We start from the raw sequence: 15241 nt of genomic DNA on the forward strand, positions 1-15241 counted from the left end.
TTTGATTATTAGACCAGCCAAAGAATCTAGAATAGTAGAAAGAAATTTTTTTCCTCCCCAACACTATCCAGGGAAATAAAATTTTTAGTAAGTAAAAACATTTCTCTGTAAACTTTAAATCTTTAGTTTATTAAAATATTTTTTACAGTAATATTTATAAAATATAATGTTAATTACTCTAACTTTATAAATGTATATAAAATGAAATTTGAACTTTTGCTTCTGACTCAGGGTCATTATTGTGAGTTTCATTTCTCACTAGTTATCAATATAGTTATATCTACTATTTAATATTCTTTCTCTGTATTAGATATCCTAGTTATTGTTGTGGTTCTTTGTTTGCATGTCTCTGTTGCCAGCTGGATCATGGGCTTCTTTAGGACCAGGATCATACCTTGGTCATTGCTGTTTAAGTCTGTAGATATTTTATAAATGTTTGTCAAACGGATCATGACTGCTTCTAACATCCATTTCTCTCTCTTTTAATTTTTGGCTTCTAAACTGTTATACTCAAAAACAGAAAAGACACTTAAAGAGAATCAGTGATGCTCTAAACAAAGTTTTTAGTACTATCTTTGTGAGAGCTATTGTGGTTTTTGGTGAAGTATAGTGATATTCTGTATTTTCAAACATACAGAAATTTGAATGTCCATGTGCTCTCCATGTAAATAAAATAATTCTTAACATTTTTTCATAATTTCTTTATCTTGTTCTCAATATGGTAACACATGCACACACATATTAACACACACAGATGCATATGTCGTACCATTTGAAAATTAATAATGAGTTCCAAGGACATAAATACATCAGGCATCATCAAGAATAAGGATAATGGAAATATACTTATTTTTTATAACTGATAATTATATATATTATTATATCTATTTTATAAGTATATATTAAATATAAGTATAGTATATAATAAGTACTTATTTATATGACTTAAATAATTATTATGTATTATTATATTGTATAACTAATTATTAGAAGTTATTATACTTAAGGAAATTAACAATAATTGTATAACACTATTTAGTAGCCATTCCATATTTAAATTTCCCCAATTGTTACAAGAATGTCTTTTATATGAACCAATCTATGTTCCCACATTGAAGTTAACTGGTGTGTTATGTTGTGTGATGTGATGTATTAAGTTGTAGTATGTGGCCTCAGGTAAGTCCCTTCACATCTGTGGGCCATTTAAGATAGTCTATAATATCATTTTGAGCTCTGAGATTGTTCTCTCTCACATTCTTATAGTTACCTGAAAGTTCTAATTTCATCTCCAATATTTTTCCTTATATGGAGCTAGAGAGCCGCTAAAAATACAGTAAGGTTGATTCTGAGTAATTTGACTGTGATTTTTACTTAAGACTTTGTTTTGGAAAACTCTTCTTAGAACAAAACGCAGGAGTGAAAAAATATTAGTTAAGCACTTGCATGACAGAATTGGCTGCAAACTCCAGAAATGAATGTTGGCATCTTAGCTTCATCCAGGTTAGAATTTTTAAAAACTTATTGCTCAGAAGTGCTTAAGAGATTATGGCCTTTACATTTCCTTTTAAAAGCTAAAAAACCCTGAGAATAATTTACATTCACACTGCTTATTTTTGTTACTTTTGAGATGAATATGTAATGTTTAAATAGTGCTGGGTAGTGCTTCCTCCCCCATCCCACAGCTGTAGTAAACTGTTATATCTTTCATACATAAGCATTTTATTTTAAAAGTATGTTCTAGACTAAATAAGCTTAGCATCCTCAAGCAAAACATTTAAAATCTAAGTGTAATTAACCTTGACTTGTGTTATGATTTGTAATTAACATAGGCCTTTCAATTGCTCTGGTTGATTTTATGAATTCTGACACTTGTCTTGATAAAGCTCACACAGAGGGATGTTTGGAAATAGTATTGGTGAAAAGATGGCTTAAATCCAGAAATTTGGGCAGGAAGTTATATAAATTCAATGTGGATTCATATTTTATTTTTATGTATACAATTTAATCATTTCAAAATTTAATAGAATATTTCTTATAGGAAGTCGCCATTATGTTCATCTTCCTCAGGGGATTAGTGAGATTAAGGGAATAATATTAACTCAAAGCTAAGAAATTAAACTGTGAAAGCCAAATAGTCAGACTTCAAGGAGTTGCTGTAATGAAAGTCTATCCAAAAAGAGTTTGGGATAAGAATTAGCTTGCACGTATAACAAAGTTTTTTCTTTCCATTTATTTATTTATTTATTTATTTATTTATTTATTTAATTTATTTATTTTAATAGGGGAAAGTGTCTTTGGTCAAGATGGATATGCTCAGCTATCAAAAAGCACTGTAGTCTCATATTGCTATTTGCATGACCTTAATAATATAATTAGTACTCCATGAGTATGGTAACCAGATATCTTTGATAAGATTCAGTTTCTTTTTTTTTTTTTTAAAGATTTTATTTATTTATTTGACAGAGATAGAGACAGCCAGTGAGAGAGGGAACGCAGGCAGGGGGAGTGGGAGAGGAAGAAGCAGGCTCATAGTGGAGGAGCCTGATGTGGGGCTCGATCCCATAACGCCGGGATCATGCCCTGAGCCAAAGGCAGACGCTTAACCGCTGTGCCACCCAGGTGCCCCTAAGATTCCGTTTCTTAAAGTAGATTGCCAAGGTAAAGTATAAAACATGAGGATAAATTTTAATTTGTTGCTAAAGAAGGCCAAAATCTACCTACATAAAAATGTTAATACCAATTAAATTTTGTTAAGAATGTTTAAAATGTTGGCTCAATGGAAAAAGAGAGGGATAACAGAGAGAACTAATTCATATGCACCAATCTGGATGGATTTATCTGCTAAGTAACAGAAAACTGACTAAAAATGGCTTGAACAATGAGAAACGTTTATTATCTCACATAACAGAAGTGTGAATATGGAACAGCTCCAGATTTATTGATTCAGTCACTCAACAAGAACAAGAACTTAAGTTCTTCGCATCTTTCTATTCTGCCCTCCTGCACCTGTTGACTTAGAACCCCACGTGGTTGTTAGATGACTGCCGTAGCTCTGAGAACCCTCATAGACACAGTGACCTCCAGCAGCAGGGGATGTTTATCCCCAAACTTTTAAAATTGTGAATAGGAGAGCCTTCCCCAGATTTCCTACACACCACAGTATTCAGAATTATACTACATGCCTTTGTTCAAACTAATACTTGGCAATGAGAACAGGAAATCAGGGGATGTGGAGTGGGTCTCCTTTCCTCTCCTGAGGAGTAGCATATACAGAGGCGAGGGGACACCCAAACAACACAGGCATCCTTTTAGCAAGGGGGAAGGGAGGGCTGGATTTTGGTCTCTCCTATGGGTAGCATCATTTCCCCCATCTCTAATCAAACTTCACTACGTCGTATGAAGTGATTGGGAAGAACTATCAGCTGAATTTACTGTAAAACAGTATGTTAAATGAACTCAGCTTAAAGACACTCAGGGAGAGAAGGAAATGGGAGCTAACATTGTCAATGACTAAAAGTTCAGCTGTGCTCTGAGGGTTGAAGCACATCAGTGCTGTGACCCATAAGAGAGCAGTTAAATATCTTCATCTCAGATTTTCTTTAGCTATTTCTAGAAGAGAATTTCTACTTTAAGCTGAAGAGCCTTCTGAAAAATATCTGGCCATGGAGTTTATGAAAAAGATTCAGAAAAAAAAAAGAATGCATTTCATGTTATCTTAATGATATATATTATCCCTAGGCTTGTTAGAAGTTGGTAAATAGAAACATGTACTTCCTAAAGAGAGTTTAATATATATACCTATATGAGAAATGTGAAGATTTTAAGTACTTTTGAAATGTAAAAATACAATTCATAACTTAAAGTATATTGAAGACAAAAAATGCAATAGATTTTTTAAATAAGATTTTATTCATTTGACAGGGAGAGAGAGAACACAAGCAGGGGGAGTGGGAGAGGGAGAAGCAGACTCCCCACTGAGCACAGAGCCCCGATGTGGGACTCGATCCGAGGACCCTGGGTCAGGACCTGAGCTGAAGGCAGATGCTTAACCAACTGAGCCACCCAGGTGTCCCAAATATCTTGGGGAATATTAATTGATTCTCTTCCAGATCAGGTCAGTTGTTTTCTTTGCTCATGTTGGTCCTTCTCTCCTGGATTGTTGCTGTTCCTTAGATACCATTAATGCTGAATTGTCTGCTCAGATTTATGAATAAGGAACAAGGCTGATTAATATATGAAGCTGAGGTGGGTTTTCTTTGTGTCATTTTGTTGAGGCAGTGATTTTTTAAAACCCCCTTTTTAATTGAAAAATTAATGTATACCAAGACTAAAAATTAAAGGCAAAAAGGAATATATATACCCCAAACCATCAATCTCTCAGAAACCCCCCAATTGTTAACCACTGTTAGTAGTTTCCCTAGTCTCCTTCTAGAAAATCTCTAAGTATATACAGGAATATCTATATCTCTATCTGTGTTTTTATATTTTCTACTTTTTACAAAAAATGGTAATAAGCTATACATGTTATTCTTCACTTTGGTGCTTTTTTTGGATTAAAAAAATTCGTTTTGCAGAGGATTTTGCATGTGGGTATATTATTCTTCTTCATGGCTGTAGAGTGTACACTGAATGAATGTGCTGGAATTTATCAAACCATTCTCCTGTTGACACAAGTTAGATTCCACCTGATCTTTTGTATGATAAATACTACTGCACCAAACATCCTTGTACAGATTTCTTGGTGCTTATTTATAAATATTTTTAAAAGAGACATTTCTGGGTTACAGACTCTGTGTATTTGAGGCATGAATTAAGAATAATTCTATTAGGGGCACCTGGGTGGCTCAGTTGTTAAGCGTCTGCCTTCGGCTCGGGGCGTGATCCTGGAGTTCTGGGATTGAGCCCCATGTCAGGCTCTTCCGCTGAGAGCCTGCTTCTTCCTCTCCCACTCCCCCTGCTTGTGTTCCCTCTCTCGCTGGCTGTCTCTCTCTCTGTCAAATGAATAAATAAAATCTTAAAAAGAATAACCCTATTAAATTAATTTCATGTATATGTAATACGTATTCACTTGACAAAAGTGCAAAGGCACCAAAGGACACAGTAAAAATTAAATATCTTTCCACCTCTCCTTTTTTTTACTCTGCTACCCTCCTTATACTCAACTACTATTATCACATGTGTGTGAGTGACTCTGTGTGTGTGTGTGTGTGTGTATCTGTGTATTTCTTCTTCTTAGGTAAATTCCTAGAAGTGAGATAGCTAAGTCAAAGATTTGGAAACCTTTTATTTTTACAAGTGAATAAAATTTGTTTCTGTGAAAAATATTCATATTTGACTACTTTTAAATTGAGCCGTTTGAGCAGTGTGCCATGAGTCAGGCCTTGAGAGTCCATCCAGTGCCTCCTTCACTCACTTCACCTGTTCCCAGCCCTCTATCCCGTCTAGATACCAAGGGTTTTTCAAGGGACACACATTTATCTTCACCAGTACTAAAACAGAGTAGATTCTTATAGTTCTGTATAATGTCTACTCTTCCTTCTAGTATTGGAATCCATGGCAAATGACAGTAATAAAGAAATGATGCTTGGCTCTTTTGTTCTCTCTACAGCACTATAGGAGGTAAATGGTGCAATTAGGTTTTCGCATGACAACATAAAGAGGCCAATATTTGATGATGGACAGCTTTTTGTGCAGAACAATGTAATCACTGAAATGCTGTTTGTCTTCTTACCTTTTCATTACTATCTTTTTTATTCAATTCCAGTGCGTTTTACCAGCTTTCATTTCTCCATCTGTGGACAGTGTTGGTTGAGTATATGAGGTTTCTAATGATGCAGATCTACAGAGAGGCATATTCTCCTTATTACGGCTCTAAAAGAGAACAGTATCAAGAAAGCATTGAAATTCTCAAAGATATGTAGTTTATTTTATTAATTTTCATTGTAAGTTTTGGTGAGCAATGTAGAGACGTATATCAGTAAATAAAGCAAGACTGGGTAGTAGAATGTTAATAGCATTTTAAAATGGGATTGGGAACCATCTGTGCCACCTATAAATTGTGTGACCTTGGGAAAATCAAAATTATATCTCTCTGTGTCCATTTTCTCATCTGTAGGTGTTCACAGGGTTGTTGTGTGTATTAGAGAGATAATGTATGCAAAGTACTTTGTCAGGTGTTATCAAGGGTTATATAAAACTATAATCATAACGTTGAAGTGAGAAATGGACAGAACTTATTAAAATCAACAAGAATAATTTTCATGATAATCTCCAACATTTCTCATTATGCTGGAGTTTTAGCTTCAGAAGTGTGTTTTTATAGTTCAATAAATGGAAAGCATGAAAGGCCATACCCTTTTTAGGATGGGGCATCTCAGTGATTCAGACTCTTATTGGCCTTAATGAATGTGGCAAGCAGCCTACTGGGACCAGATCAGAGGGTAGGAATGAAGGTGTGGAAGATAAGGCCAGAAGGACTAGTGAAGCCAGATTGGGAAGAACCTAGAATGCCAGCTCTGAGGAGAATGGATCTTAATTGTTAAATATTGGAGATCTGTGCAGGTGTCTTTTTGGGAGGACGATGTGGAATATAGAGAGATGCCAATAGATGGAACAAGAGGATGAAAGTTCTTCAGTGTAAAAGGATCCAGAAATATGCCCATTTGGAATTAACTACATAAAATAGGTGACTGTTTGGCATGTTCTCAAGTGGAGACATGGGTCTCCCAAAGTTCCGAAGAGGTCACTGCTGCTGCTGAATCTATTTCTGTGGGTGAAGATTTGGCCAGGAGCCAGAGGCTCACCTTTGCATTCTTGGGAGATTTTATAGCCACCTGCTGACTATGCAGTAGACTCTGGATTGGGTTTGCCTGTTCACCAGGTGCAAAAAACTATTCCAAAACAGGCACAGCACATCTCTGAGTCTTTACTCAAGGGAGTGGGTGGAGTGACATAGCTCAGCAGACCCAGGCTGTAGGCCGAAGTCTGTTCCTCCAGGGTGCGACAAAGATTTGTAAGAAGGGGGAAACATAATCGTGAAGCACAATGGGCCAGTTGAGGAAATGGCTGGGAGCAGTGAGAGTACTAAGGACCATTGCCATACGTCAAGCATGAAGTAGCAGTGTCTTAAGTTGGAAGGTATAGTGGGAATGGGGAGACACAGCCAGATGGCAGTGAGAGAAGAAGCAATATTAGATGTAAAGGAGAAGCTAGAAGGAGGAGTCAAGGGTTGTGTCAAGATTTCACACCCCAGTGGGCTGGAGAATGGAAACATTGTAATGGAGAATTGGGAGGAGGAGAAGATTTGGATGGTAGGGAGAAGAAAAGTAGTAATGTCCACCAAGTAGTTGGAAATGCAGAAGTAAAGTTGGTAAGGGTGTTCAGAATTGGAGAGAGAGAGAAGAAAGATTTGGAAGGTTTCCGTTTATAAGCCAAGGGAAAAGGCTTGGTGTAAGAGAAGTTCTACAAATTATATTCCAGTGAAACAAACAGTTTGCTTTCACAGAAGGGTTTATTCTGATTATACAGGATCTACTTTGAGAGAGGATGGTCAGCCCCCGGTCCTGGCTCGGCCAGTTCCATTGCTTTCCTTGAGGGCCATGTTGCAGGCACAGCTTGGCACTCAGAAGTCCTTGTTGAATGACTATATAAAGGCACACTGTCTGCCAGACCCTGAAAGCAGCAGTTCGCACAAGTGAGAGTCATCAATTTTGAATAGTCATCCACCTACTTAGTCACCAAGTATACCAGTGGTGCACTACTTTGCTGCACTTTAGAATCACCTGGGGAGCTTTTAAAAAATCCTGAGGCCAGGCTACAACCCATATGAATTAAATCCCTCCACTCCAGTTATTTTAATGTACATCCAAGGGTCAGAAACACTGCCAAGTATGCCCTTTGTGTGAGAAGCAATGGATGCTTAACCTGTGATATTGTCTTCTCAAAATCTGCTGTGTGGAATTTGTTGCATAGGCATTGTCTCCATATGAACATCCCCATCCTACACTACAAGGTAGTATAGAAGGATGTGGGAGTTGAAAAGGAGGAAGAGGGACTGGAGAAGTCAGAGAAGGAAGAAGAGAACCAGGAAAACATGATGTCACGGACACCAAGAGAGAGGACTTCCAGGAGCGTGAGTTGGTCATCAGTATCAGTGACTGATGTCAAAGGCTGTGGCTATTTAGGGATGAAAAGAACTGAGAAGAAGCCAGAGAGTGTTGCACTGCGTTTCAATATAGTGATGTGGTTGGAAGCCAGACTGCAAAACAGGTAAGGAATAGGACACCGGAGACATGAAGGTAGCAGGTGTAGACAGAGGTAACAGACCGGCAGCACACAAGCTTCACAATGTGCTTTAACTGACCTACACAATGTGCTTTAACTGATGGTTGTGCTCCATGGTGTTCAAAGACCAAAAAAAATAGTTTCCAGCATTTAAAAATTCGGGGTTTCATATAAAATGTAAGTTTTTATTTCTTTTGAAAAAACTGGGAGATCTGACAACAATGGCCTTTGCTTCCTCTTGGTGATAATTGGTCATCCACTTTAGAAATAACATGCTTTTTTGGGTTAACCACACAGTCCCCAGTCCTGATGGTTATCCTTTCTACCTGCTTATTTCTCTCATTTGCATGACCTTTCTAGCCTCTGTAGGCAAGTGAGTTTGGGATTTGGATTTGATCCAGATCTGTCAGGTGGTTTGTCAGAGAGCCCTGTGCACCATTGGAGGAGGGCAGGGAGAAGTCTGTGTTGAAGCTGCTGTGGGGAGGCAGGAAACTGGAACAGGCAGAGGGCAAGTGGAATAAAGGAAGCGGTTCTCCAGGTTAGTCTGAAATAGGAAGAACACAAAAGTAGGGAGGGAAAGAAGGATGGTTGGCAATAGAGATTTGGGGGAAGAGAGGAGAGAAGATGAGAGCCTGTTTGTGAGTCTCAGGGTCACAGGCTCATCACTGCAAGTTTGGTGGAGGACATAGCATTGGGGTCTGGGCAATATGGAGAAGATTTGGAGCAACCATAATAGGAACTAATGAAAAGACACCTCAACTTGGGGTGGGAGGTTGGAAACTAGCCCTGAAAACTACTGAATACATAAAGATTTCTGGACTTAGTTATTTATTTATTTTAAAAAAAGTTTTTATTTATTTATTTGAGAGAGAGAAACAGAGCAGGGGCAGGGGGAGGGGTAGAGGGAGAGGGGAAGACTCCCCGCTGAGCAGGGAGCCCAACAACTATGATGACAATGAGGGGCTTGATCCCAGGACCCTTGAGATCATGACCTGAGTCAAAAGCAGCCACTTTACTGACTGAGCCACCCAGGCTCCCCTGGACTTAGTTAGAAACAGCTTTTCCTTATTTATTTGGAGACAACAGTTTTAAAATAGAAAATTGTACTTTGTAGCATTTGAAGTCATCTTATGTCATTTTAAAACTCATCTTTTAAAAAATATGGTTTTAAGGGCATTAAAGAATAAGTCCCATATAAGCCATTAACAGCATAATAAAGCTTAACTGCTTTTATAATGTTCACATTTTATGGTAACTTGATCGTATGTTGCAAAGTGTTCTGTTCCATGATTTTCCAATGGTACTGCCATTTTTATTAAATTATGTAAAGGAACGGTTTAAAAGCACCTCTGCCAAAATATTCAAACGTTGTGGTTCAATGCCAATATTTCTGTTTGACTAAACCTTTTCAGATAACATAAAAGCAATTTGTTCTTATTGAATGGAACAAATGTTTGTTTGTTTCTTAGGGAATTTTTTTTTTTTTTGTTATTCAGGTCTGCTTATTTTTAGAAATGGAAGGCATTGTATAAACTGAAATGGTGTTGCATCAGAATTATCCTTCATCAATTTGTTATACACCACTTATTTTTAATTGATGCTGGCAGCTTCTGGGTTGCTCATGGGTAAATTTGTTTTGCTGATTTAAGTATTTGGAGATTGTTGCCTGGAGTCTGGAGAGCATTACAAATCCTGAGTCTGTATTTGAGGAGGCTATGGCTTATAGAAAAACAGGTGGGTAAAAAAATCACATTGTTTTATTGAAGACTTTATGAGTTAGGGATAAGATTGATTTTCATAGTTAGGATTTACAGGTCTTTTTTTTTTTTCCTCCTCAGAACTGTGTTATATATTCATTTGTACTTATATTTGTATTCATAAATAGTTAACTAAATTATATAATTTAAGGGATGTTGTATGTTGGGGTTTCAAGGGGCCAATCAGTCCCTTCCATCTCCCCTCTGACTTCTAAACCAACTGAGAAATAGATACAGGAAATGGACAATGAGAAATAAACATGGGAATTTTATTATGCATAAAACTGGAGAATGTGGCTTAGATGTGGGGCCAAATGGGCTTCCTACGCCCTCTCCAATGAGTTTAGGACATGCATGGGGAAAGGGGTTGGGTCTGCAGAGTAATAGTCCCTCTGCCATCTCCTTGAAGGACTATGGACTAACTCATACCCGTTGGGCTCAGAGAACCTGAGTAAGAGGCCACTCATGTAGAGCAGCCTTGAATCCATTGATCCACCCAACAGTGCAAAGTGGACTAATGGATATCAGGTTCTCATCACAAAACACAGAAAAAAAAATGTTCCTCCCACTAGTATTCAGGTAGCTACAGGGTTTTTACAGCTGGAGCAGGAGTTCTCATTTTGTGAGCCAGCAAGAATGTGAGGATATGAAATGAAGGTTTCACTTATACTGGGAAGCTCAGTTCCTATGGACCTCTAACTTAGTACTATACTGCACAAAGTTTTACAATTAGGGATTATTTCCTTGGGCTGACTATTCCTTCTTTTATTCCTGTGATTCACTAAAATGAATTTGATAGAAGGAGAAAGTCCTATATAAAGTCATGAGAAATACCGTAATGTGTGTCAGGTAGCTTTTTTATGTGTTGGGAGAGGATAACATAACATGAAACATAGAATTGTTTGTCCTTTCCTTTCCTTCCTTCCTCTTGTTCTTCTTTTCTACTTCCCTTTCTGGCATCACTGGTGAGGGAGGTAGCAAATCCATTACCCTCTGTGACCCCACCCCAAACCCAAAGCTCATTTCTGTGCTTGAATAACTGGGTCATGGTATAGTAAGGTGTTTACTCTTGCTCTGATTAAATAGTTGCCCATGGTTTAAAAAAAAAAAAGGCAAGATGCTTTTTCTCCTTTTAAAAAGATAATTTTATAAATTAATCTGTTGCCTGAATTTTATTTGATGAAACATGATCTGGTGGTTACACAAAGCACTCACAAATGGTGATCAAGTAAGCCCAGACTTATGCTATCTCCTGCCTGGTCTCCTAGCCTTCAGACTAGCTTCCTGCAATTCCTCTTCTCCATTTCCCTTGAAAACAACAGCCAAATTATGTGGAAAAGCAAGAGAAGGCTATTTGCAAAGTTCACAGTGGTTACCTTTGAGGTGGGTGGATGAAAATGTTCAGGGGAGTAACTGGGGAAGGTCTTATGGGCCATCAAAGGCACTGGTAGATATTTTAAAATTGGGTAGTAAGTACATGCATATTAATTTATATTGGTATTTTCCACCTTTTACAAATATTATTTATATCTTTTATAAATATTTTCTTATTTGAAATTACAAAAATCTTTTTAAAAGGAATCCAAGTCACCTGTCATCTTGGCTCTCTAAAGCCTCTGTTCAGCTTCTAGGAGTATGAATTTAAGAACTCCATATATGCTTAGCGTACGAGGCTGTATTAGCCAATATTCTGGTTGCAAGTGACAGAAATCCAGTTCACATTATTGAAGCACTGTACCCCCCCCCCCACAAAGAAAAATAATTTGTTGACTTACATAACAAAGAAGGACAAGTGTGTCCTTAACTTTGGTCTGGCCACACCCAGTAGTTAAAATGACAGTATGGGTTCTTTCTTTTTGTCTTTCTCATCTAAGTTACTCTTTGCATTTTAGCTTCTGTTTCTCTTACTATAGTTGACTTTAGCCACCTGACTAAGGAAGATAGTCACATGAAACTCTAGCTCACACTGCCCTTCTAACTTGGGATCTTAGGGGAAAATAAACATCTTTCCTAATAGCCAGGGCTAGCTATGCAATTTGTGGGGTCTCTTGTTCAAACACCAGGAAAAAATGTCATTAAGGGTACTAAAATATAAAGTGCTTTTTAAAAAAAATTCTGTGTGCTCTCTTTCAACTTTTCATTGTGTTGTTTAAAAATTTCTTATGTAATGTCCTTCCAAGTAAAGAAAAACTAAAATTTTAAGAATGAGTATATATCTCACTAATGTTATCATTATATTGTACAACACTAGTTTTCAATGCAAATATAAGAGCATTTAACTCATATGAAATTATACAAGTTATGCACACATATAATTCATATATATTTTATTCTTTTTTTTTTAAAGATTTTATTTATTTATTCGACAGAGGTAGAGACAGCCAGCGAGAGAGGGAACACAAGCAGGGGGAGTAGGAGAGGAAGAAGCAGGCTCATAGCGGAGGAGTCTGATGTGGGGCTCGATCCCATAATGCCAGGATCACGCCCTGAGCCGAAGGCAGACGCTTAACTGCTGTGCCACCCAGGCGCCCCTCATATATATTTTATTCTTACTAGACCAATGGCAGTGTTGTACAAAATGAACTCAACTGTTTTTATTTTACTTCTTGATATGCTTACATTCTATTGTTCCCTTCAGCTTAGCAATGAGTAAGGAATCACTGAAAGGAAAAGGAACTATGAATTTCCCTGTCTTTCCTTTCCTTCTATGTCATCGTTTTTAGTGAGTTTGTCTAACAAAGGGAAGTGACACAAGTAAGAAAGGATATGATGAAGTTATTCTAGTCTTGTTTCCTAAAATGCCATTGCCTTCTTTCTGCTTTGGAAGAAAGCTCTGGTTCAAATGGAAAGCATGGCCTCTTGGATCTGTCAGCACCCCCATTTATTCAGTTTTAAATGTAAAATACTTACCTTGTCCTTTGAGTCTTACAGAACTGCTACACATTGGGGTCCCCTGGAAAGCTGTGCTTATGGGCATCATAAATGCTATCCTGCAAACAGAGTGTGTATTTTCTTTGCTTATGAGTATGCCCCATTGTACTATGGGACTTCACTTACTAAACACAAGTTCAGGGTAAAATTATTGAGAATTTCAAAATGGCAACAGCAGAGCGTTAAACCAAGTACAGGACCCTTTTGAACTGACTAAAGGGGCCTTTGTGATTGAATAGGTCATAGACACCAAACTGGATCTGCTGGTAGCCTTGACAAGGATTCTGATTGGCCAAGTTTGGGTTATGCATCTATTCTTTTTTTTTTTTTTTTTGAGGAATGGGGAGGGGCAGAGCGAGATGGAGAGGGGTTATGTTCTATTCTTGAATCTATCACTTGGTCCAGTGTATGGAGCACTCTGATGAGTCAGGCTTGGCTTACTTGTCCAAAAGCTAGGGCCAAAAACATGGTGCTGTCAGCCTCCCCAACTAAGAGGAATAGGGGAGTGCTTCGTCAACAGACCCAGTGATAGGCAGACAACATGTGTTTACTCTAAGGGGGTTTACATCTGTCTGCTTCACTTTCTCCTGCTAGGGCTTTAATCCTCAAACACCCCACAGCATTGTTTCAGGGACCTTTTTTTTTTTTTTATCATTTCTAGGATATACCAGCTTCTTGCATGACTATGCCTTTGCACATGGTCTTCCTTCTTGGAACGTGTTTCCTCTTCTGGAAAACTTTTACTAATTCTTTAACACAGTTCAAATTCACTTCCTCTCTGGGGTTGGCTCTGACATCTGCGGGCAAATTTGTTGCTCAGACCTTAAACATTTACAGTTCTTTATTTATTTCTGAGTCACAGCACTATTGCTTCTATTCCGAAGTATTTATTTTCTTGTCTACTCATCTCACTAGATTCTGGGCTCCTTGAGTGCAGGAATAGTCATTCTTTTTTTTTCAGTGTTCAGTGTAAGGCAAATGCCTGTTATGTAACGGGTTCTAGGTAAGTGTCTGTTGAATGAAACACAGTAAAAAGCTAGTGTCATAAAATAGTGTTTTCAGACTGCTTTCTCTGATTTTTGAGAGATCATTGGGGGGCATCCGAGACACTTCAGTTTCTTTTTTCTGAAGCACTGGGCTGTTTTCTGAGTAAAGTAAAACATCTCTTGGTTAAAACACTCAGAGGGAACCAACTGAATGCAAAGCTCAGAGAAGTAACGTTTCAAATTCAGATAAATTTCCAGGTAAATTCAGTCTATTTCCTAAGATCAGGGACACTGTCTAGGGGTTGGTCCTGGGGTACTGTTTGTGGGCAGGCAGTGGACACTCTTTCCCACCTTGCCCACTGGGCTGATCAGCCTGGGCTCCAGAAATTCTGGAGCCACAAGTGTCATGGATGTGAGACCAGTCATAGATCACCTTTGTCATTATATTTGTTCTCACATAATTATGCTGTTCTGTAGCAGCGCTGTCCAGGGGGTACTGGAAAACAAATGATATGGTCCTATGCTTACCTTGAGATCCCCTTTCCAGTTCCGCATATTTAGAAGCTCTGTTCCAGCACATGTGAAGATGAAAGGACCCCTGCTCAAAATTCTACCTTTGAGAAATTTGCTCCAAGGAAGGAGCACCCATTGGAACAATGTAGGCAATTGCCTTGTGTTAGAAAGAGGGCTAACCTGAGAGTCCAGAAGGTCCTCCGAAACTGAATGTATGTAATGACTAGGTTCCAACAAGAAGGACAAAAAATGAAGGACAAACAAGATGAAAGTGGCAACAAACAAAATCACATAAAGGTAAATTTAAAAAATCTGAAAATCAGTTATCTGTAGGATAATGGTATGAATGTGTGAATTCATCTAAAGAGTAAAAAACAACAGTAAGAAATATTATAATAATACAAAATTTTGAGAGGAAATCTTTATTGTTATAAGATCTCAGCTCTGCTTAGTAAAATCTTGATCTATTTCTTTTGACCATACTTTAGGTGTAATCTTTAAATCTTGACTGTTCTCCAAGGAAATAGAACATACACAGATGGTTTTATATAGTTCTACGTGAAACATTGTTTTCTCTGGATAGTTCGTATGGTTAGCTGTTATTTGCCGTTTGACATTGTATAAAGTGCAGAAACAGCTCCGTGTTTTGAACTTGGTTTCCGTTGCTCCATAATGATAAAAACAAGCTAATGAAAGAAACCCTTAAATACAAGCTAAAATGGAGTTTATAATTAAGAGACTGCTGGAATTTTGAAAACATGTACAAATTAA

This window comes from Ursus arctos, unplaced genomic scaffold (assembly GCF_023065955.2).
Source record: "Ursus arctos isolate Adak ecotype North America unplaced genomic scaffold, UrsArc2.0 scaffold_13, whole genome shotgun sequence".
NCBI classification, from domain to species: domain Eukaryota; kingdom Metazoa; phylum Chordata; class Mammalia; order Carnivora; family Ursidae; genus Ursus; species Ursus arctos.